This window comes from Schistocerca serialis, chromosome 4 (genome assembly GCF_023864345.2).
Source record: "Schistocerca serialis cubense isolate TAMUIC-IGC-003099 chromosome 4, iqSchSeri2.2, whole genome shotgun sequence".
Lineage (NCBI taxonomy): Eukaryota > Metazoa > Arthropoda > Insecta > Orthoptera > Acrididae > Schistocerca > Schistocerca serialis.
In genome coordinates, this window is record NC_064641.1 from 741,950,858 (window position 1) to 741,976,612 (window position 25,755).

The 25,755-nt window shown below is 46.6% G+C and overlaps 1 protein-coding gene and 2 non-coding genes across 6 annotated transcripts in view; 2 read left to right on the forward strand and 1 right to left on the reverse strand.

The window, feature by feature from the left end:
• The window catches only part of LOC126473263 (integrin alpha-PS1), a 595,899-nt gene that overhangs the window by 191,402 nt on the left and 378,742 nt on the right, over positions 1 to 25,755 (reverse strand). The window lies entirely within an intron of this gene.
• On the forward strand, positions 8,071 to 8,145 carry Trnas-cga (transfer RNA serine (anticodon CGA)). Its single transcript has one exon. It is a non-coding gene; the product is annotated as a tRNA-Ser (tRNA).
• On the forward strand, positions 9,877 to 9,951 carry Trnas-cga (transfer RNA serine (anticodon CGA)). The gene has a single exon. It is a non-coding gene; the product is annotated as a tRNA-Ser (tRNA).

The window sequence follows — 25,755 nt, forward strand, 5'->3', positions numbered from 1 at the left end:
GTCCAAATGCTCGTGTAAAAACTCCAACACAGTGTTTGCAGTATGTGGCCTTGCTCCATCTTGCATGAACCACGGCGTGTTCAAGGGCAACGCAGTAGCAAGAAGCTGTGGAATGAAGCTATTGCGAAGCATGCTCAAATAACGCTCGCTGTTCACAGCTTCTTCAAAGAAAAAGGGTCCAAAGTCCGTGACTGGAAATTGCTGCACACGCTGTAATCCCCGGAGCATAATGTTGTCGTTCATGAAGCACTTGTGGGTTTTCAGTGGCCCAAAAGCGTACATTTTGTTTGTTAACCACGCCGTCTAAATGAAAATGCGCCTCATCTGAAAACCAAACGTCGTAGAGAGTTTCTCCCCTATCCTCCGCCCACTGAGCAAACAGTAGTCTCTGCTGTTTGTGTTCTTCAGTGAGCTTCTGTGCACAGTCATCTTGTGTGGGTACATATGGAGGTTACTTTCAAGAATGGGTTGAACGAAGCGTCTGGATATTCCTAGTTGCACTGCTGCCTTTCTACACGATTTCCCGGGACTTCTCTGTGCAGCAACTCGTACCGCTTCAATGTTCTCCGGCGAACAAACAGGCTTAGGCCGGGGTCGCTTCGCTTCCAATACTGTTCCTTCCTGTACAAATTTATCGTACAACCTGTGGATGGTCTTCTTGCAAGGGACCCATCGTGCGTTAAACTGTTGTCGAAAACGCCTCTGAGTTACAACAAGGCATTCCGTTTCATGAAAAAGTAACACAATTGCCGATCGTTGCTGTGTCGTCAGTCTTCCATTGTCAGCCATTGCTGCTTACTAGTTCCCTAGCGGCAGTATTGTGAATTACACGTCATTTCGTAACTCATTTATTTTTCCAAGCTCTGCTGGTACTGCTTAGAGATCCCAGCGGGATATCTAATGTGCGTCGTAAATTGTGAAAGAAACAATTGGTAACACATTTCGTGCGCCACCCTGTATCTGGCTGGATACGTCAGTTTATAGGATAGAAGAACCCGAGGGATTCTCACCTAGAATAAGACCAGAAGTCCTAGAACTACAGCCATGCTCATAAATTAAGGATAATGCTGATACATGGTGAAACAACGCTCTGGTGGGCGGTTTGCGGGTTTAAATCATCTCTGGGTATGACCATGCGATGCATTTGACCTGCAGTCGTCGCACGGTGGCGCTGGCAGCAGTCCACATACGCAGAGGTGTGTTGGTGTATGTCAGCGTTCGGTGCAGCGAGTAAGTGTGCAACGTTTTCAGACGTGCTAATGGTGACTGTGTGTTGAAAATCGCTCAAAGAACAGATATTGATGACATTATGAGGGGTAGAATACTAGGGCGACTGGAGGCTGGTCACACACAGCAGGTCGTAGGTGGCGACCGAGATTAACGGGTAACTTGTCGGCGCTAGTGCATACGGGCCCTCTGCGTGCCACAAAGTGTGATCTCAAGATTATGGCAACGATTCCAACAGACAGGAAACGTGTCCAGGCGCTACAGCACGGGACGTCCACAGTGTACAACACCACAAGAAGACCGATATCTCACCATCAGTGCCCGCAGACCGCCACGGAGTACTAGAGGTAGCCTTGCTCGGGACCTTACTGCAGCCACTGGAACAGTTGACTCCAGACACACAGTCTATAGACGACTGAACAGACATGTTTTATTCGCCCGGAGACCTGCAAGGTGCATTCTACTGACCCCTGGTCACAGGAGAGCCCGTAAAGCCTGGTGTCAAGAACACAGTACATGGTCATTTGGAACAGTGGTCTCACGTTAGGTTCACGGACGAGTCCAGGTATAGTCTGAACAGTGATTCCCGCTGGGTTTTCATGTGGCATGAACCAAGAACCAGATACCAACCCCTCAATGTCCTTGAAAAGGACCTGTATGGAGGTCGTGGTTTGATGGTGTGGGATGATTGGTGCACGTACACCCCTGCATGTCTTTGACAGAGGAACTGTAACAGGTCAGGTGTATCGGGACGTCATTTTGCACCAGTATGTCCGCCTTTTTAGGGGTACAGTGGGTCCCACCTTCCTCCTGAAGGATGATAACGCACGACACCACCGAGCTGCCATCGTGGAAGAGTACCTTGAAACAGAAGATATCAGGCGAATGGAGTGGCCTGCCTGTTCTCCAAACCTAAACCGCATCGAGCGCCGGCCGGAGTGGCCGAGCGGTTCTAGGCGCTTCAGTCTGGAGCCGCGCGACCGCTACTGTCGCAGGTTCGAATCCTGCTTCGGGCATGGATGTATGTCATGTTCTTAGGTTAATTAGGTTTAATTAGTTCTAAGTTCTAGGCGACTGTTGACCTCAGAAGTTAAGTCGCATAGTGCTCAGAGCCATTTGAACCATTTGAACCCCATCGAGTACGTCTGGGATGCTCTCGGTCGACGTATCGCTGCAAGTCTTCAAACCCCTAAGACACTTCAGGAGCTCCGACAGGCACTGGTGCAAGAATGGGAGGCTATATCCCAGCAGCTGCTTGACCACCTAATCCAGAGTATGCCAACGCGTTGTGTGGCCTGTGTACGTGTGCATGGTGATCATATCCCATATTGATGTCGGGGTACAAGAGCAGGAAACAGTAGCGTTTTGTAGCACATGTGTTTCAGGACGGTTTTCTCAACTTATCACCAATACCGTGGACTTACAGATATGTGTCGTGTGTGTTTCCTATGTGCCTATGCTATTAGCGCCAGTTTTGTGCAGTGCCACGTTGTGTGGCACCACATTCTGCAATTATTCTTAATTTATGAGCATGGGTGTAGTAATGCACTACAATGCTAAACGCAAACTCCAGTTGAGAACCGTTTTTCTTCTAGCATTTTAAAACTATATAATGGAATGCCTTATTGTAGTTAAGGAAACTTTGTGGAATGGGGTGGGGAGAAGGGGGGAAGGGGGGAAGGGGAGAAGAGGGGTGCTGTGTATGATAAGAGGTAGAGGAGATTAGGACAAGAGCTGTGTCAAGTTATATCACTACCAGTATTATCCTGTTCCTGTTAGTTGGTCACCATATTTAACGTTGCTATAATGACAGGTCTCTTCAAAAAATTCCAGAATATTCGTAATTTCAGGCCAATGATGCGTTGGAGCGAAATGCGGATGGCAGCCCTGCACACGCCTTTGTTTAATGTGTAACTGTCTGAAGTTTAATTGTTGTATGTCTGTTAGTTGCTGTTCAGTTCTGTATTGAGTAGAACGATGTGTTGCACGGATTAAGAATCTCGAGATGGCAGAGATGCATTAAATTTTAGGTCAAACATTAGAAAACCTTTACAGAGACACACCAAATGATGCAGGAAGCCTACGGTGATGAGTGCTTAAAGCCGTACTCGGCGTTACGAATGGTTAACACGGTTAAATAACGGAAGTTAAAGATGACCCTCGTTCAGGGCGACCTTGGACGTCTACCGACGGCGCTCATGTCCGGAACGTCAACGAAACTGTGCGTGCCAATCGAAGACTGACTGTCCGAGAGATTGCAGAAGAATGTAACATTTCAGTTGGATCATGTCATGAAATCCTGACACAGCACCTTGGAATACATTGTTCAAATGGCTCTAAGCACTAAGGGACTTAACTTCTGAGTTCATCAGTCCCCTACAACTTAGAACTATTTAAACCTAACTAACCTAAGGACACCACACACGTCCATGCCCGAGGCAGGATTCGAACCTGCGACCGTAGCGGTCACGCGGTTCCAGACTGAAGCGCCTAGAACCGCTTGGCCACAACGGCCGGCAGAATGCGTAATGTTGCCGCCAAGTTCGCCCCGCGGCTAATGAGTCAAGACCAGAAAGACCTTCGCCTCGCAATCTGTTAGGAGCTTTTGGATCGCACAAATGAGAACGACACATTCCTTAAGAGAATCATAACTGGTGATGAGACGTGGGTCTACGGTTACGATGTTGAGATGGAGGTTCAGTCTTCACAATGGGCGAGAAAGGTTCTCCAACACCAAAAAATGCTCGTCGTGTCACGTCAAATGTCAAAGCCACGCTGATAGTTTTCTTCGCCTTTGAAGGATTAGTGCATGAATTCGGGCCGCAGTGACAATCAGTTAATCGACGGTACTATCGGGACCTGTTGCGAAGCCTGCGAGAAAATGTGAGAAGGAAACGGCCTTAAATGCGGCCAGACATCATGGCTCTTGCATCACAACAACACTACCGCACATTCATACCTGCTGGTTCGTGACTATTGCACAAAAAAACATCACTGCGCTGCCTGATCCTCCGTACTCTCCAGACCTGGTCCCTGCGGACTTTAATTTTTATTCCCAAAGTTGAGAACCCCCACTGAAAGGAAGATTTGCAAGTTATAAGAGATAAAAGAAAATTCGCAGACGGCGATCGGTACGATCCGCCAAGAGGCGTATCAAGACTGCTGCCGGAAGTGGAAATGGTGTTGGGAACGGTGCATCAATAATTGTGGAGGATAGTATTTCGAAGGAGACCATGCACAATAAGGAAAAGGTAAGCGTAGAATAATTTTGTGAACGAAGTTCCGGAATTTCATGAACAGACCACGCATAGGGCGGTGTTTAAATAGAAAGGAGAGAGATGGAAAGATAGTAAGTAAACTGTTTATTATTTCTACATCTACATATCTTCATATATACTCCGCTAGCCACCAAGCGATGTGTGGCGCAGGACACAGTTCGCGCCAAAGTCATATTTCCCCCCCCCCCCCCCTCCTCCCCCCCCCCCCCCTCCACCAATGTTCACTCGCGGATCGCGCGAGAGAAAAACGACTGTCTGAACGCCTCAGTACGAGCTCTAATTTCCCTTATCTTTGAATGGTGATCATTGCACGATTTGAAAGTTGGCGGTAATAAATAATATATGCTTTACATCCTCGGTGAAGATCGGATTTCGGAATTTAGTGAGCAGCCCCTTCCGTTTAGCGCGCCTTCTATCTGCAAGTGTGTCCCACTTCAAACTTTCTGAGATTTGTAACGCTATCGCGATGGGTAAATGTACCATCACGAATCTTGCCGCTCTTCTTTGGACCTTCTCAATCTCTTGAATCAAACCCAACTGGTGGTAAGGTACCCATACAGACGAACAATACTCTAAGACTGGACGAACTAGCATATTGTAAGCTATTTCCTTTGTTGAAGGACTGCATCGTTTCAGGATTCTACCAATACACTGCAATCTAGAGTTAGCCTTACCCGTTACTTGTGTAATCTGATCATTCCATTTGAGATCATTTCGAATAGTCACACCCAGATACTTGACGGATGAGTTTTGCTGTGTAGTTATTATAAAAAGCTTCAGTATCTACCGTGTTATTCCACTAACTACAGACTTTTTCAATAAGATAATTTAATTTTTAACGGCCATCAATAGCTGGTGAAACGAGAAATGCTGCGAGTTTTGCGAATAACATAGGGCCTTGCCGCAGTGTTAACACTGTTTCCCGTCTGATGGAGCTGTCAGCCTGGGCTGGCTAGAGACCTGAATGAGATTTTCACTCTGCAGCGGAGTGTGCGCTGATAAGAAACTTCCTGGTAGATTAAAACTGTGTGCCGGACCGAGACTCGAACTCGGGACTTTTGCCTTTCGCGGGCAAGTGCTCTAAAGTTCTGTAAAGTTTGGAAGGTAGGAGACGAGATACTGGCAGAAGTAGAGCTGTGAGGACGGGGCGTGAGTCGTGCTTGGGTAGCTCAGTTGGTAGAGCACTTTCCCGAGAAAGGCAAAGGTCCCGAGTTCAAGTCTCGGCCCGGCACACAGTTTTAATCTGCCAGGAAGTTTCATATCAGCGCACACTCCGCTGCAGAGTGAAAATCTCATTCTGGAAACATCCCCCAGGCTGTGGCTAAGCCATGTCTCCGCAATATCCTTTCTTTCAGGAATGCTAGTTCTGAAAGGTTCGCAGGAGAGCTTCTGTAAAGTTTGGAAGGTAGGAGACGACGTACTGGCGGAAGTAAAGCTGTGAGGACGGGGCGTGAGTCGTGCTTGGGAAGCTCAGTTGGTAGAGCACTTGCCCGCGAAAGGCAAATGTCCCGAGTTCAAGTCTCGGTCCGGCACACAGTTTTAAACTGCCAGGAAGTTTCATATCAGCGCACACTCCGCTGCAGTGTGAAAATCTCATTCTGGAAACATCCCCCAGGCTGTGGCTAAGCCATGTCTCCGCAATATCCTTTCTTTCAGGAATGCTAGTTCTGCAAGGTTCGCAGGAGAGCTTCTGTAAAGTTTGGAAGGTAGGAGACGAGATACTGGCAGAAGTCAAGCTGTGAGGACGGGGCGTGAGTCGTGCTTGGGTAGCTCAGTTGGTAGAGCACTTGCCCGCGAAAGGCAAAGGTCCCGAGTTCAAGTCTCGGTCCGGCACACAGTTTTAATCTGCCAGGAAGTTTCATATCAGCGCACACTCCGCTGCAGAGTGAAAATCTCATTCTGGAAACATCCCCCAGGCTGTGGCTGAGCCATGTCTCCGCAATATCCTTTCTTTCAGGAATGCTAGTTCTGAAAGGTTCGCAGGAGAGCTTCTGTAAAGTTTGGAAGGTAGGAGTCGAGGTACTGGCGGAAGTAAAGCTGTGAGGACGGGGCGTGAGTCGTGCTTGGGGAGCTCAGTTGGTAGAGCACTTGCCCGCGAAAGGCAAAGGTCCCGAGTTCAAGTCTCGGTCCGGCACACAGTTTTAATCTGCCAGGAAGTTTCATATCAGCGCACACTCCGCTGCAGAGTGAAAATCTCATTCTGGAAACATCCCCCAGGCTGTGGCTAGGCCATGTCTCCGCAATATCCTTTCTTTCAGGAATGCTAGTTCTGCAAGGTTTGCAGGAGAGCTTCTGTAAAGTTTGGAAGGTAGGAGACGAGATACTGGCAGAAGTAAAGCTGTGAGGACGGGGTGTGAGTCGTGCTTGGGTAGCTCAGTTGGTAGAGCACTTGCCCGCGAAAGGCAAAGGTCCCGAGTTCAAGTCTCGGTCCGGCACACAGTTTTAATCTGCCAGGAAGTTTCATATCAGCGCACACTCCGCTGCAGAGTGAAAATCTCATTCTGGAAACATCCCCCAGGCTGTGGCTAAGCCATGTCTCCGCAATATCCTTTCTTTCAGGAATGCTAGTTCTGAAAGGTTCGCAGGAGAGCTTCTGTAAAGTTTGGAAGGTAGGAGACGACGTACTGGCGGAAGTAAAGCTGTGAGGACGGGGTGTGAGTCGTGCTTGGGTAGCTCAGTTGGTAGAGCACTTGCCCGCGAAAGGCAAAGGTCCCGAGTTCAAGTCTCGGTCCAGCACACAGTTTTAATCTGCCAGGAAGTTTCATATCAGCGCACACTCCGCTGCAGAGTGAAAATCTCATTCTGGAAACATCCCCCAGGCTGTGGCTAAGCCATGTCTCCGCAATATCCTTTCTTTCAGGAATGCTAGTTCTGAAAGGTTCGCAGGAGAGCTTCTGTAAAGTTTGGAAGGTAGGAGACGAGGTACTGGCGGAAGTAAAGCTGTGAGGACGGGGCGTGAGTCGTGCTTGGGTAGCTCAGTTGGTAGAGCACTTTCCCGAGAAAGGCAAAGGTCCCGAGTTCAAGTCTCGGTCCAGCACACAGTTTTAATCTGCCAGGAAGTTTCATATCAGCGCACACTCCGCTGCAGAGTGAAAATCTCATTCTGTAAACTTCCCCCAGGCTGTGGCTAAGCCATGTCTCCGCAATATCCTTTCTTTCAGGAATGCTAGTTCTGCAAGGTTCGCAGGAGAGCTTCTGTAAAGTTTGGAAGGTAGGAGACGAGATACTGGCAGAAGTAAAGCTGTGAGGACGGGGTGTGAGTCGTGCTTGGGTAGCTCAGTTGGTAGAGCACTTGCCCACGAAAGGCAAAGGTCCCGAGTTCAAGTCTCGGTCCGGCACACAGTTTTAATCTGCCAGGAAGTTTCATATCAGCGCACACTCCGCTGCAGAGTGAAAATCTCATTCTGGAAACATCCCCCAGGCTGTGGCTAAGCCATGTCTCCGCAATATCCTTTCTTTCAGGAATGCTAGTTCTGCAAGGTTCGCAGGAGAGCTTCTGTAAAGTTTGGAAGGTAGGAGACGAGATACTGGCAGAAGTAAAGCAATGAGGACGGGGCGTGAGTCGTGCTTGGATAGCTCAGTTGGTAGAGCACTTGCCCGCGAAAGGCAAAGGTCCCGAGTTCAAGTCTCGGTCCGGCACACAGTTTTAATCTGCCAGGAAGTTTCATATCAGCGCACACTCCGCTGCAGAGTGAAAATCTGATTCTGGAAACATCCCCCAGGCTGTGGCTGAGCCATGTCTCCGCAATATCCTTTCTTTCAGGAATGCTAGTTCTGAAAGGTTCGCAGGAGAGCTTCTGTAAAGTTTGGAAGGTAGGAGTCGAGGTACTGGCGGAAGTAAAGCTGTGAGGACGGGGCGTGAGTCGTGCTTGGGGAGCTCAGTTGGTAGAGCACTTGCCCGCGAAAGGCAAAGGTCCCGAGTTCAAGTCTCGGTCCGGCACACAGTTTTAATCTGCCAGGAAGTTTCATATCAGCGCACACTCCGCTGCAGAGTGAAAATCTCATTCTGGAAACATCCCCCAGGCTGTGGCTAGGCCATGTCTCCGCAATATCCTTTCTTTCAGGAATGCTAGTTCTGCAAGGTTTGCAGGAGAGCTTCTGTAAAGTTTGGAAGGTAGGAGACGAGATACTGGCAGAAGTAAAGCTGTGAGGACGGGGTGTGAGTCGTGCTTGGGTAGCTCAGTTGGTAGAGCACTTGCCCGCGAAAGGCAAAGGTCCCGAGTTCAAGTCTCGGTCCGGCACACAGTTTTAATCTGCCAGGAAGTTTCATATCAGCGCACACTCCGCTGCAGAGTGAAAATCTCATTCTGGAAACATCCCCCAGGCTGTGGCTAAGCCATGTCTCCGCAATATCCTTTCTTTCAGGAATGCTAGTTCTGAAAGGTTCGCAGGAGAGCTTCTGTAAAGTTTGGAAGGTAGGAGACGACGTACTGGCGGAAGTAAAGCTGTGAGGACGGGGTGTGAGTCGTGCTTGGGTAGCTCAGTTGGTAGAGCACTTGCCCGCGAACGGCAAAGGTCCCGAGTTCAAGTCTCGGTCCAGCACACAGTTTTAATCTGCCAGGAAGTTTCATATCAGCGCACACTCCGCTGCAGAGTGAAAATCTCATTCTGGAAACATCCCCCAGGCTGTGGCTAAGCCATGTCTCCGCAATATCCTTTCTTTCAGGAATGCTAGTTCTGAAAGGTTCGCAGGAGAGCTTCTGTAAAGTTTGGAAGGTAGGAGACGAGGTACTGGCGGAAGTAAAGCTGTGAGGACGGGGCGTGAGTCGTGCTTGGGTAGCTCAGTTGGTAGAGCACTTTCCCGAGAAAGGCAAAGGTCCCGAGTTCAAGTCTCGGTCCAGCACACAGTTTTAATCTGCCAGGAAGTTTCATATCAGCGCACACTCCGCTGCAGAGTGAAAATCTCATTCTGTAAACTTCCCCCAGGCTGTGGCTAAGCCATGTCTCCGCAATATCCTTTCTTTCAGGAATGCTAGTTCTGCAAGGTTCGCAGGAGAGCTTCTGTAAAGTTTGGAAGGTAGGAGACGAGATACTGGCAGAAGTAAAGCTGTGAGGACGGGGTGTGAGTCGTGCTTGGGTAGCTCAGTTGGTAGAGCACTTGCCCACGAAAGGCAAAGGTCCCGAGTTCAAGTCTCGGTCCGGCACACAGTTTTAATCTGCCAGGATGTTTCATATCAGCGCATACTCCGCTGCAGAGTGAAAATCTCATTCTGGAAACATCCCCCAGGCTGTGGCTAAGCCATGTCTCCATAATATCCTTTCTTTCAGGAATGCTAGTTCTGCAAGGTTCGCAGGAGAGCTTCTGTAAAGTTTGGAAGGTAGGAGACGAGATACTGGCAGAAGTAAAGCAATGAGGACGGGGCGTGAGTCGTGCTTGGATAGCTCAGTTGGTAGAGCACTTGCCCGCGAAAGGCAAAGGTCCCGAGTTCAAGTCTCGGTCCGGCACACAGTTTTAATCTGCCAGGAAGTTTCATATCAGCGCACACTCCGCTGCAGAGTGAAAATCTGATTCTGGAAACATCCCCCAGGCTGTGGCTAAGCCATGTCTCCGCAATATCCTTTCTTTCAGGAATGCTAGTTCTGCAAGGTTCGCAGGGGAGCTTCTGTAAAGTTTGGAAGGTAGGAGTCGAGGTACTGGCAGAAGTAAAGCTGTGAGGACGGGGCGAGTCGTGCTTGGGTAGCTCAGTTGGTAGAGCACTTGCCCGCGAAAGGCAAAGGTCCCGACTGGCTAGAGACCTGTATACTGGCTCTCTAGGGCTGGCACTTGGATGGGTGACCATCCGATATGACGAGCGCTGTTGAGAAGTGGGGTGCTCTCAGCACTTGTGAGGCGAACTGAAGAGCTACTTGATTGGGAAGTTGCGGCTCCGGTCTCGTAAACTGACATACGGCCGGGAGAGCGGTGTGCTGATCACATGCCCCTCCGTATCAGCATCCAGTGACGCAGGTGGGCTAAGAGGGTGGCACGGAGGCCGGTCGGTACCATTGGATCTTCGTGGCCTGTTCGGTCGAAGTTTTTAGTTTTTTGAAACAACACAAGTGAACACATACCACGGTTATTTTTGTACCAAGAATATGCTTTTTCACAAGCTATTGACCGTACTTTCTCTTAGTTTCTCACTTAATAAACCACGGTTTCAGAATTCTCTTGTAGTTGCGTCTGCACAGCATGTTTGTGAAGTGAAACTGTGTAACCTCCACTGTATTTGGCAAAAGAAGCAAATTTGAACATGGCAACAAGAGAAATGTAGGTTTCACTCAAAATTCGCCTCTCGTGATGCTTCTCAGAAAGTTACAAGTGATTAAAAGGCCAGGCGAAAATAAATCGCTGCTTTTGGGATTTTCAGTGGAATTATTTCTAGATACTAACCAAATGCAGAAGTGACAGTAGATCTTTTTGAGTGGTCACTATTCAAGTGTGGGAGTGGAGGGGCTCCTCTTAATATTAAAAAAAAATGTGAGTATAGGCTGCAGTTTAGAACGGCTCTCGGCATTTCCCATACAGGGCACGTCCGTAAAACTCACCACCACCTGTCTCGACACCCATGCCCCACCGGCTTCGCATCCACCGGCCACGTTGTTCTGTGCGGACTGTGTGTTGCCACTCTTACCGCCCTTTGTATCACTATTTCCTGTCTCTCATGATCAGTCACAGTTTCTCATTTACGTTCCTGCTGATAGTTTATCACATAACACTAGTCTGGAATCTCTAGGGGTTGCACGCACTTTTATTTCTTTTTTGAGTACTTTCTCATGCTGCTTTCATTTCCTATGGAGGACCGATTATCCAACGAATGATTCAGAGCTCTGGATTGATGTCGTCCCATGCCGTAACAACGCTACTTCGCACTGAATCTTATTCTTGAAAGTTCAGTATCGAATTCACATTCCACTAATTCATCACTGTTTTGCGTTTTTAGCCTTCACATTGTCCCGTATTGTATAACATTTTTATGACGGAAACCCCGCTGTTCGGCCCACCTCCGATGTTGCCACAGCCAGGAGACAGACGATCTGCAAGTAAGACACTTTTTATCTCACCGCAGGGCAGTGCAACAGATAGGTCAACCAAATCAATTCTTTTCATTTCGACTCACCAGTAAATCTCGCACACGCTACATCTCAATCTGTGGGATACAGTTTGTTACCTTTAAGGGATAGTCTTCTTTGAGAATTTTAAAAAAATCGACTTTTTTGCTTCAGAAGGTCTCTGGGATTTCTACTATATTGTAGTGTTCATCCCAAGTTATCAAATTACATGGCAATCTGTGAAAAAGTTCATCCGAAAATAATTCACGCCGGGAAAAAACAATCGACATCGCGACCAGGATGGCAGCGTGTAACTTCAATGACAACCAAGCAAAATGGTTCAAATGGTTCTAAGCACTATGGGACTTATCTGAGGTCCTCAATCCCCTAGACTTAGAACTACTTAAACCTAACTAACCTAAGGACATCACACACATCCATGCCCGAGGCAGGATTCGAACCTGCGACCGCAGCAGCCGCGTGGTTCCGGACTGAAGCGCCTAGAACCCCTCGGCCACAGCGGCCGGCGACAGCCTAGTAGGCATCATGGAAATTATTAACGTGCTCGAACTTGATATCGGACCAGCCTGTTACAATTTCTGGACAAAACTGGAAGAAAACCATATAGAGCGAGCATAGGAACAGTGGATGTCAGAAGTTGCCAAACAGGCCCGCAGGATCACCAGGACCACGAAGACGAGAGTGAAGGTCGTCGTTTTAGATCTGGGAGGATTACTGTATGGCCCAGGGATCGCTGGCTAGAGGTATGTTAACATTAAACGCGTTTTTGTCGAACCTGTATTTTTCAAGTTGGCGGGAAACATAATTTGATATGGGAACATACGACTTTGATCGAGATTTAGTGCCGGCGTTCTACATTGAATTCTCTATTCGCGTATGTAGTTGCCCTGCGATGTCTTAAAAAGTCTATTGTCGGTGCATGCTTTTAACTTGATTCTTTGGGCGGGGAAAATGATACTTCTTTCAGTACCTCGGCATTTTGTGAGAACTTATTTTTCACTTATGATATATACGCTGATAGATAAAATACTGAAAATGACAAATACAGTATTATTATTTTACAGGTATAATAGAAGAGCTCCGGGAATTCCCGCCGATGACCAACGTTTGGGCTAACAGGGTCCTTCCATCTGGTGCGGCAGTTACAGAGAACATCCGATGTGGACACAAAATGATTTAAAGATAAAAATGTAAGGAATATGACAAATTTCAGATTTAGCACTACTTTTTATTATACTTGAAAAAATCAACGAAAATGACCTATTTTTCATGCGTTCACAAAAGTCTACCCTCTTAACCCTCGCCGGCCGCTGTGGACGAGCGGTTCTCGGTGCTTAAGTCCGGAACTGCGCTGCTGCTACGGTCGCAGGTTCGAATCCTGCCTCGGGCATGGATGTGTGTGATGTCCTTAGGTTAGTTAGGTTTAAGTAGTTCTAAGGTCTAGGCGACTGATGACCTCAGATGTTAAGTCCCATAGTGCTCAGAGCCATTTGAACCACCTTAACCTTCGCATAGTGTCTGGCGTATTTTTAGACCCCAAGCCTTCTTTCATTGCAAAGATAGTCGTAATGCGGATGTAGATTACTCATCTTCCAGATACGCTTTTGATGGACTTTTTATTATAACTGGGTAAAACATTTATGGTTATAAAACGGTTATTAGTATAAAAAAATCGAAATTTTTGCAATTGGGTGAGACAATGCCCCTGATATACTATATGTAATTTTCAGTGTTATATTGCAACTTCATTACGAAATAAAAACTTGGCAACAATGCACCTTCTAAACCGATATTTATATGTTCATTGTTGTAAACAATTCGTAGAAAAGACAAACACGTTCACTGTTATGTCACATTCAAAGTTAGGAATTGCGTTTTGCCGAAGTAAGACATGGGGTTATATTTCACTCGTCATGAATGGTGATATAAGTTTTGAAAGGGACTACAGTCTGGAGCAGGCTTAAGCAGTTTTACAGAAGAGCGACAGTGATAATGAATCAATTATTGAATTTGATTAATGAAAGGAGATAATTAAAAAATGCAGCAAATAAAGCAGGCGAAAGGGAATACAAACATCTAAAAACTGAAATTAACAAGAAGTGGAAAACGGTTAAGCAGGTATAACTAGAGGAGAAATATAAGGGTTAGAAGCATATACCAGTAAGGGAAAGACACACTGCCTACAGGAAAATTGATGAGGTCTTTGGAGAAAAGAGAAACAGCAGCATGAATATCGAGAGCTCAGATGGAAAATCAGTCCTAAGCAATGAAGGGAAAGCTGAGGGGTGTGAGGAGTATACAGAAGGTCTATACGATGGAGATGACCTTGCAGACAATATTACAGAAATGGAAGAGGATGTAGAAGATGAGATAGGCCACATGATACTACGTAAAGGATTTGACAGAGCACTGAAATACCTAAGTCGAAAAAAGGTCCAGAAGTAGACGACATTCCGTCAGAGCTACTGACAGCCTTGGGGGGAGCCGGCCATGACAAAACTCATTTACTTGGTGTGCGAGATATATATAATATCTCGGACATCAAGACGACTATTCCAAGTCCAAAGAAAGCTGGCGCTGAGAGATGTGAATATTACCGAAATATCAATTTAATACGTCGTGGTTGCAAAATACTTACACGGATTCCTTACAAAAGAAGATAGGAAAACTGGTAGAACCTTGGGGAAGATCAGTTTGGATTCCGGAGAAATGTGGGCACACGTCAGGCAATACTGAAACTACGACTTATCTAAGAAGATAGATTAAAAAAAAGCAAACCTACGTTTGTAGCACTCGTAGACTTAGAGAAAGCTATTGACAATTTTGACTGGAATACTCTCTTCTGAGGGTAACAGGGTAAAATACAGGGAGAGAAAGGCTATCTACAGCATGTACAGAAACCAGATAGCAATTATATGAGAAGAGGGGCATGGAAAGGTGGGACATAGCGTTGTAGCCTATCCCCGATGTTTTCAATATGTACATTGGGCAAGCAGTTGAGGAGACTGATGAAAGCTGGCCGGTGTGCCCGAGCGGTTCTAGGCACTTCAGTCCGGAACCGCGCGACCTCTACGGTCGCAGGTTCGAATCCTGCCTCGGGCATGGATGTGTGTTATGTCCTTAGTTTAGTTAGGTTTAAGTAGTTCTAAGTTCTAGGGGACTGATGACCTCAGATGTTAAGTCCCATAGTGCTCAGAGCCATTTGAAGTAAACCGAAGAAAAGCTCGGAGAAGGACTGAGGATTCAATGAGAAGAAATAAAAACTTTCCGATGACACTGTAATTCTTTCAGAGAGAGTAAAGGATATGGAAGAGCAGTTGAACGGAATGGACAGTGCCTTGAAAGGTGGATATAAGATGAAAGTCAACAAAAGCAAAATAAGGATAATGGAATGTAGCCGACTTAAATCATGTGAAGCTGAGGGAATTACATTAGGAAACGAGACACTTAGTGGTAGATGAGTTTTGCTATTTGGGCAGAAAAATAACGAATGATGGCTAATGAAGAAGGGATATAAAATGTATACTGGCAATGGTAAGAAAAGTGTTTCCCAAGAAGAGAAAATTGTTAACATCGAATATAGATTTAAGTGTTAGGAAGTCTTTCCTGAAAGTATTTGTATGGAGTGTAGTCACGTATGAAAGTGAAACCATGGACGATGAACAGTTTGGACAAGAAGAGAACAGAAGCTTTTGAAATGTGTTGCTACAGAAGAATGGTAAAGATTAGGTGGGTAGATCACGTAACTAATGACAAAGTATTGAACAGAACTGGGGAGAAAAGAAGTTTGTGCACAACCTGACTAGAAGAAGCGATCGGTTATAGGAAACAATCTGAGATGTCAAGGTATCACCAACCTAGTACTGGAAGGAAGTTTGGAGGGTAAAAATCGTACAGGGAGACCAAGAGGTGAATACAGTAAGGAGATTCGAAAGGATATAAGTTGAAGTAGTTATTAGAAGACGATGAGGCTTGAACAGGATAGATTAGCATGGACAGTTGAGTCAAACCGGTCTTCGAACTGAAGAAAACAACAACTATGAGGGTCACTCCAAAAGAAATGCACATTATTTTTTTTTAAATCCATCTTTTATTCTACATGTTTGAAAGTTTTACAGTGCGTTAATACATTCTTTAGGAACAATATTTTCATTTCTCCACATAATTTCCATCCCTCTCAACTGCCTTACGCCATCTTGGAACCAGTGCCTGTACACCCGCACAGTAAAATTCTGGAGCAACATGTTGGAGCCACTGTTTGACAGCGTTCACAAGGGAGTCACCATCTTCAAACCTTGTTCCACGAAGAGAGTCTTTCAGTTTCTCAAAGAGATGATAGTCACATGAAGCCAGGTCAGGACTGTAAGGCGGGTGTTTGTGTTGTCCATCCGAGCTTTGTGATCGCTTCCATGGTTTTTTGACTGACATGTGGCTGTGCATTGTCGAGCAACAGCAAAACATCCTGCTTTTGCCAATGTGGTCGAACACGACTCAGTCGAGCTTGAAGTTTCTTCAGTGTCGTCACATATGCATTAGAATTTATGGTGGTTCCACTTGGCATGATGTCCACAAGCAAGAGTCCTTCGCAATCGAAAAACACCGTCGCCATAACTTTTCCAGCAGACGGTGTGGTTTTGAATTTTTTTCTTGCATGAATTTGCGTGATGCCACTCCATTGATTGCCTCTTCGTCTCTGGTGAAAAATGATGGAGCCATGTTTCATCACCTGTCACAATTCTTCCAATAAATTCGTCTCCACCATTCTCGTACTGTTCCAGAAGTTCGCTGCATACCGTTTTTCTTGTTTCTTTGTGAGCCACTGTCAACATCCTGGGAACCCACCTGGCACAAACCTTTTTTAACGCCAACACTTTCAGTATTCTGCAAACACTTCCTACCCCTATCCCAAAGTAGCGTGACAATTTCTTCACTGTGATGCGTCTGTCAGCAGTCACCAATTCGTTAACTCTCTGCACATTGTCTGGAGTGTGTGCAGTACGAGGCCTGCCGCTGCGAGGACAAGCCTCAATATTGCCGTGCCCGCTTTCATCACGTAACCTGCTTGCCCACCGACTAACTGTACTGCGATCGACAGCAGCATCTCCGTACACCTTTTTCAACCTCCTGTGGATGTTTCCCACTGTCTCGTTTTCACAGCACAGGGATTCTATGACAGCACGTTGCTTCTGACGAACGTCAAGTGTAGCAGCCATCTTGAAGACATGCTGTGACGGCGCCACTCACGGGAACGGGTTGAACTAAGTTTGAAAACAAGTGGGAAGGATGTAGCTACACACTGTAAAACTTTCACACATGCAGAACGAAAACTGTATTTTTACAAAAATAGTGTGCATTTCCTTTGGAGTGACCCTCGTACAACAACATAGGTCACTCAATAAATTATTATTATTTTTGTGGAAATATTTTTACATTTTATCACCTTAAAGATACTAGAATCACTTTGGGGTCAGAAAAGACCCTTAACACACGTTTTCCAGAGTTGATGCCATGCGAGGGTTAAGGTATTGCTTGCTGTTCGCACGGTGAGGGCTGAGGACTTCGTCTATTGGCATCTTACGAGCTTGCTTTATTTTTAGGGCGACCCTGTTCTCTTACTGGAAGGCTAACGATGTGTTTCGTAGAGCCACTGGTTCGGTGCCTGGTGTGTCTTCTAGCAGTGATCGCTCGCGGACCCTAGGCCCGTGCTCCACGGATCAAGGCCAATATAGCGACGCTCTGCTGACCGGTAGCGTCAGCGGCCCTGACTCATCATCGTTAATTTGGCCAGCGCACCACTACATATTCACGCCACAACGCGGGAACAGGAAAAATAATACGCGAAACCGAAGTTCCCCGAAAATCGAGGCGCTGGTCTGAATGCAGAGGCTGTTCCACGCCTGCCCACGGCGGCAGCTCCGAGAAGCAGAGATCGGGGAAGGTACGCGGAAGTATTGCGGCGGTTAATGAAGAGAGTGCCGCGGACTGGCGCCGTCCACAACGAAAAAGACAGCGTCGGCCGGCCGGCCTGCTGGGCAATGGGTGTGCGGCACAAACAGAAACAAAAACAGGCGGCCAGCGCAGCGCGTGGGCGGCAGGAAGCGGCCGCTCTGTTCGGCCCCCGCGTCTCGGCCGGCAACCGCCACAAAGATGCTGTGTTCGCAGCCGGCCTACACGTGAGTCCAGGAGCGCTGCGTACGGGGGCAAACTGCGCGAGTCTGATCTCTCACAGTACTGTCCTCCTATGAACCAGTCTGCGGCCGTCATCAACCCATTACGAGGGCCGCCTTTTAAATTTTTACAACATCAACAACAACAACGAAAGTAAATATTTTTCCTACAAATAGTCTTGCTTCTAAAAAAATTTCGCATTTAAAGTGTATACGTTTTTGCATGCTATTATACCAGTTCTGGAAATACAAATGGTTCAAATGGCTCTGAGCACTATGGGACTTTGAGGTCAGCAATACCCTACACTTAGAACTACTTAAACCTAACTAACCTAAGGACATCACACGCATCCATACCCGAGGCAGGATTCGACCCGAGGCAGGATTCGAACCTGCGACCGTAGCGGTCGCGCGGTTCCAGACTGAAGCGTCTAGAACCGCTCGGTCACACAGGCCGGCTGGAAATACACTGATGCGGCAAAGAAACTGGTATGGTATGCGTATTCAAATACAAAGATATGTAAACAGGCAGAATAAGGCGCTGCGGTCGGCAGCGCCTATATACGAGGGTGAGTCAAATGAAAACCTAAAGTTTGTAATAACAAATCGAAATTTTGCGCCGTTATCCTGTAAGTTGGTAAGCGTGCTACAAACAGCGTGCAGAGTGACCTGCAGGTGGTACCATAGTGCAGATGCACACACACCGTTGTATCAGTATAAAGATGGCCGCCCCACTTGCGACTTGCACCAGGGAAGAACAGCGTTCTGTTATTCGTTTTTTGCGTAGTGAAGGTGTGAAACCTATTGAAATTCATCGACGAATGAAGGTTCAGCACAGTGATGCATGTTTGTCACAGCAGCAAGTCTACGAATGGAGTAGGAAGTTCGCAAATGGTGTGACTTCAATGGAAGATGCTCCTCGTCCAGGTCAGGCACAACGAGTTGTGACTCCACAGAACATTGCAGCAATTGAAGCCATAGTGAAGGAAAACCGCCTAATTATGACATTGCAGCATCCGTTCTGATGAAGAGGTACGCCACGCGGTGCATGAGTGGTTGCGCCGACTACCATAAGAATTTTTTTCTAAAGGAATTTATGCACTTTGTAAGCGCCGGAGGACTTGCTTTGAGCGTAGGGGAGATTATGTTCAGAAGTGATACAGCTTTGTACCACTTCTGCACAGTAAATAATATTTAAAAAAATATTTAAGGTTTTCATTTGACTCACCCTCGTAAGACAAGTGTGGCGCAGCTAGCTCGGTTACTGCTGCTACAATGGTAAGATATCAAGATTTATGTGAATTTGAACTTGGCGTTACAGTCGGCGCACGAGCGATGGGACACAGTACCTCCGAGAATTTCACGAGTGTACCGTGAACATCAGGAATTCGGTAAAACATCAAATTTCGAACATCGATGCGGCCGGAAAAAGACCCTGCAACAACGGGACCAACGACGACTGAAGAGAATCGTTCAACGTGACAGAAGTGCAACACTTCTGCAAATTGCCGCAGAATTCTATGCTGGGCCATCAACAAGTGCCAGAGTGCGAAACGTTCAACAAAACTTCATCGATACGGGCTTTCGGAGCCGAACTCGTGTACCACTGGTGACTGCAATTACGCCTCACCTGAGCCCGTCGACACCGACATTTGACTGTTGATGACTGGAAACTTGATGCCTGGTCGGACGAGTCTCGTTTCAAATTGTATCGAGCGGATGGACACGTACAGGTATGGAGACAACCTCATGAATCCATGGACCGTGCATGTCAGCAGGGGACTATTCAAGCGGGTGCAGGCTCTGTAAAGGTGTGGAGCATGTGCAGTTGGTATGATATGGGACCCCTGATATGTCTAGATACGACTCTGACAGGTGACACGTATGTAAGCATCCTGTCTGATCACCTGCATCCATTCATGTCCATTGTGCATTCCGACGGACTTGGACAAATCCAGCAGCACAATGCGACACCCCAAACATCCAGAATTCCTACAGAGTGGCTCCAGGAACACTGTTCTGAGTTTAAACACTTCCGCTGATCACCAAACTTCCAAGACATGAACATTATTGAGCGAATCTGGTATGCCTTGCAACATGCTGTTCAGAAGATGTATCTACCCCATCGTACTCATACGCATTTATGGACAACCCTGCAAGATTCACAGTGTCAGTTCCCTCCAACACTACTTCAGACCTTAGTCGAGTCCACGCCACGTCGTGTTGCGGTATTTCCGCGTGCTACCAGTTTCTTTGGCTCTTCAGAGCATTTTCCCTGCTCTGAATCTGGTTCCTCAGAAAACAGGATTTTTGAAGTATTCTCCAGCTTCTTGAGGTGGTGAAAAGCGAGGTCCACATATTACAAGCCACTGAAGAAAAAAAGAATATGTACTTTTGGTTTGAGATAACAGAACAAAAAAAACTTGTTTACGGATAAATCTGGTGGGTATGGGCAATGAAAAGTTCGATGTATTTCTCCGCCAAATAACCGATTGTTTGACAATTGGACAACATTTTCTACCTGGACGGTTGATGTTCGAGGGCGTGCTGAAAAGCAGTGGCTCAGAATATTTTTTCTGTTCTTAGTGTCGGTTGTAATATAACGTTCATGCATATTACTCGGTCAACGTCCGTACTTCGTAGACTCAAGTTGCTAGATGGTTCCGAATCGTAGCGTGTAATTTGGCGGTGTATAACATACTCATGTCAGTGCTTGACAAACAGCTTCCTATATTCCACTTTGCAAACGAAAAAAAACGTGCCTCCAATTGAAATTCATAGAAGAATGAAATCTGTGTAAGGCAATGATTGTAACGACATCAGTAATGTGCGACGGTCGGTCGTTCGTGCTCGTAACGAATGAGATGGTGGTGCTAGCCTCAACGTGCGTCACAGAGTTCGGAGTGGACAACCGATGAATCTTGTCTGTTGCCCCACGCGGTCGATTACTCCGAGCACTGTCACACGTCCAGGTTAGCACCACCGTATCCTTCATTACGAGCACGAACAACCCACCGTCGGACATTTCTGTTGTCGATGCAACCGTCACATAGATTTCATTCTTCTATGGATTTCAGTTGGAGGCATTTTTTCTCCGGTTAGAAACTCAATTACAGCAAAGGTGTTTCTCACGCAGCGACATAATTAGGTTACGCGCCGCCATGTTTACACGCTACGATTCGGAGCTCTCTAGCGGCTGAGAGTTGCTTCGGCAAAGTTGAGACGTCGAGCGAATAATATGCATGAGATGTAACACCTCAACTACGCCCGCCCGGTTGGCCGTGCAGTCTAACGCACGGCTTTCCGGGGGGGAAGGAGCGCCTGTGTCGAGGTCCGGTTCAAAATGGCTCAAATGGCTCTGAGCACTATGGGACTTAACATCTGAGGTCATCAGTCCCCTAGAACTTAGAACTACTTAAACCTAACTAACCTAAGGACGTCACACACATCCATGCCCGAGGCAGGATTCGAACCTGCGACCGTAGCGGTCACGCGGTTCCAGACTGAAGCGCCTAGAACCGCACGGCCACACTGGCCGGTTCGAGGTCCGGTGAACCGGCGAGTCTGTGGATGGTTTTTAGGCGATTTTCCATCTTCCTCAGCGTATGCGGGTTGGTTCCCCTTATTCCGCCTTAGTTACACTATGTCGGCGATTGCTGCGCAAACAAATTCTCCATGTACGCGTACACCACCATTACTCCCCCGCGCAAACATAGGGGTTACACTCGTCTGGTGTGAGACGTTCCCTGGGGGGTCCACCGGGGGCCGAACCGCACAATAACCCTGGGATCGGTGTGGGGCGGCGGAGAGGCGAAGTGGGCTGCGGTAGTCGTCGTGGGGTTGTGGACCACTGCGGCTGCGGCGGGGACGGAGCCTCTCCGTCGTTTCTAGGTCCCCAGTTAACATACAACACCTCAACTGATACTGAGAACAGAACAAAAAATTCAGATTTATTACTTTTCAGCACGCCCTCGTATTTATTCACCGCGATTGGTATTAGAGCCTATTAGACCATTTTCAAGTGATAGATCAACTGGGCAATGCATCGTTCCTTTGAAGAGAACACTGTGTGTGTGTGTGTGTGTGTGTGTGTGTGGTTTAGAGACGCTCAAGGACGAGGTTATCAGCGCACATACGAACAAATGTCCTAATGAATGTGGTTAAATGTAGAAAATGCGATATTTCGAAGAAGTAAGAAGGTGAGAAGCAATCTCAGATAAAAATGCTCTCGCTCTCTCCCAGTCTCATCCATAACCACCCACACTATCACACTAGGTCACACTCTGTAAGACGCTAAAATGGTAAGATGTTCTAAATCTGTCAATTAAAACACAAGTAAAACAAGAGGAGAACTAAAATGGTTTAACAGACACATGAAAAGAAATAAAATACCGGTCAGATGATCCAGCCATCCTGATAACGCATTGGAAGCTTCGTCCTAAAATTTTAGGGAACAGATCGGGCATTCCACAACACAACATACGAATACGTACGACATTCATTTGAATGTCAGTTAAAATAGAGGGCAAATCGGGCGACAAGTGCGCTGTTGCCCTTTTGCCAGAAAATAAAATACAGTGTACTAAAATGTGACGCACTGTGATCTGTACGCCAGCAAGCACCATACATTGGAAGGACCTTTCGCTCGATGACAATGATTATTATTATTATTTAGGGCTCATGGCGCTAAACAGCAAGGCATTCAGCGCCCTTGCATTAATGATATACCGATGACGATGGTGAAAATCTACGAAAAAAGGTCACTAAAACGGAAAACCAAGTTTCAGCCCCACAAGAATCGCAAGAAAACCCCAATGAGGTGAGCTTCAGAAAAGCCCGTACTAAAATCCCAATGAGACACAGCAGAATAGCTCGATAAAACCATAGATAAAATAGCTGTAAAAACACAGTTAAAGAATATTTTGGGAAGAATTACGGAAAGCCAACATAAAATCTTAAAACAGGAACACCACTAGCCTCGTTATCAGTTAATATGGGGGGCAGATCCTGTGTGAAATCCAATTCAACCCTCAGGGCGTCATATAAAATACACTTAGGTAAAATATGTCTATTGACAGCTGTGTCCCGCATCTCTTACTGCGGGCTCCTCCCGACGTGAGAGGAAACCATGTGCCAATGGGCAATGTCCCATTCTAAGTCAAGTAGGAGCCAAGCGTCGTAGGGCTGTTTTCCTATACGAAGAGGGTAAGGAGAACCTCATCCCGTCTGGTGGTTGGAAACAGGAATGCCATAGCCGACTTGTGGACATCACAATCAGACGCGGTTTACTGTCTGTCACTTGGAGCCACTCTTCTTCCCATCGACGCATGACTCTGCACCTCAAAAATAAGGTAACAGTATGCAGAGGAATGGCACACTGAACGAAGTGAAGATCGCGGCACGCCTCATTGGCTGCTACATCCGCAATTTCCTACCTCTTTATACGAATGTGCCCTGGCACCCAGCTGAAATGCACATCCTCCCCAGCCTTTGTAAGTGGAGAATGGCGTCGTGGATATGCTGTACTACTGTATCTGCTGGATACAAGTATTGTAGAGACTGAAGGGCACTCAGGGAGTCGGAACGGACGAGGACTTTAGCGAGTACTAAATCCAACATTACTCTGGACCTCTGTAGTAATCAGTTTGGCAGTCGTTTAAAACCCTGGATTTGGATCTGTGCTCGCCCCACACTAAGTGACTCCGGCTCAGGCTTCATTGATAACAAACGGCCTTGTTGCTCGTAGACAACTGGAGAAAAGGCGTTTCATAGGTGGACGAGCAACAGTACAGTACGCCGGTGAATTTGGAGCAGCGAGGATCTTATATTAGGAGTTCCCCCGGATGGTGAGTGGCGATTTCCAAGCCTCAGCGCAGACATTGGTTATGGAGCTGTCCGGTAAGCACCCGTGGCCATCATAATCCTCTCACGGTTGGTTGGTTGGTTTGTTTAAAAAGAGGAGAGGGGGGGATGGGGAAGGGACCAAACTGCTTGGTCATCGTTCCTTTGTTTCTTTAAAAACAATTCCACATGGGAAAGAATAAAACAAACGAAACTTACAGCACAAAACCGGGAGAAAGAAAGAACCAAAAGAACGACACAAGGGCAACAAATACTACAATGGACAAAAATAGGACAATAAAACCACAGAGAGACGCAAGAAACAGGTAGAAGGAATTAAAACAAGACAGCAAATGACCGCGGCTGGCTGATCACGAGAATTAAATGAAGAAGCCAGCCACCGCGCAACAAATTAAAACCTCCAGCACTAGAGTACAGAACACAGAGGACCAAAGGATATGCGCTAAAACTTAGATTGGATGATAACACCTCCCCCACCCCCCCACACGTACAAAACGTAGAACTAAATCAACCGATCTGCAACATATTACAACCTCCAGCCTAAAAGCAATAGGGTAGAGAACACAGAGGCACAAAGGATATGCGCTAAAACTTAGATAGAATGAAACCCCCCTCCAGTATAAAACGTAGAACTAAATCGACCGATGAGGTGTCGTCAGTTAAAATTAAAGTAACGAGCCCGGAAACCGAAGATTATGTCGCAGGGCACCGAAGTAGGGCAGCGCAACAGAATATGGGCCACTGTCAACCGGGCGCCGCACCGACACTGAGGTGGGTCTTCGCGGCGCAGGAGATAAACCAAGGGGCACTGAAGCGTGGCTGATGCAGAGCCGGCAGAGAAAGCCTCGTTGATCCATAAACTGCAGCATAGTTTAGCCGCGATCGCACCGCTTATAAAACTGGAGCAGACGCGCCCTTTCCGCTTCCCAAAACCTGTGGCTTAGGAACTTTAAGATTTTCAGTGCTTTCTGTGTTCTGGCTTCTCAGCTACACACACACACACACACACACACACACACACACACACACTGGCTTCTCAGCTACACACACACACACACACACAAAGTAAATTTTATCTGCAGAAAATGTAAAACGCGTCTTTGCAGCCCACACATTCAACCTCTTCACTATAAGATGTCACTGTTTCCGTGTGGGAGAAAAAACAGAAAACTGCAAAATCGGTCATTCGTTGAACTCTTGTGATAAAGTGTAACCATATGCGTTTTTTTCATCTCACTTTTGTCTAAAGCATATACTTGAGACATCTGGTGGGCATGTACAATACTAATGTCGATATTTTCTTCGACCTATAATGTTACAATAGCTTTACAGAAAAAGAGATATCGACTTGAGTCGCAAACGGCCGAAGCGCCGAGAGCGGCCGTATACACACTTCAACTGAAACGTGATTGTCGGGTATAAAGAATAATTTCCTGACAAAAAACTTTTGATCGGATATTCTTAAGACTATAAGGAAACAAAATAATGTAAAAGACTAAAACCTCGAGACTGGAAAATCTCCTTAATTAAACTCGCACTGTAAACAAACCATTCGGCCCATTTCTTAGCCGTCTTTGGTCCACCACTAACAAATGTGGAGTGGAAAATTCAAACGTTCTAAAGGTACTCCGTTGCATGTCACTAAGCTTTCTAGATGGCACGTGGTCTTTGTGCCAAGCACTCCTTCGCTCAAGAGTTCAAAGAACTATGATGCGCCAAGGTCTCTTCCATTTAGCTGATGCACAGCTGGTGTAGTAAGCTGGGTGGGTGTAAGCTTTTGTTTATAGTACTAGGGGTCCTTGCAATGGGAGGAGGTAATTTACATGTGAAACCTGTCATCCGGTCGGACAACTGTCCTGGCCAAAACAGTGCGGTTGTGTTTTTAATGTTTCTGGTAAGCCTGCGATGCTCTGAAGAGAGACGCTGCTTTTTCAGCTGTGACAGACATTTTACGATTATGGAGAAACGAAGAAAGGTAAGCAAGATTGTTGGGTCGGCTAAAGCTATGAACCGATTTTATCTAATTCCAATGTATACAAATGGCTTCTTAGATTTTAAAGATGTTGTCAATGCAGGCATATAAGATTTAAATGCAATAAGATCGATGTGATTCAGACTCATCCATTTCAAATAGCTCAACAGAAGACTGCAAAAATGTCAATGCTTTTAAA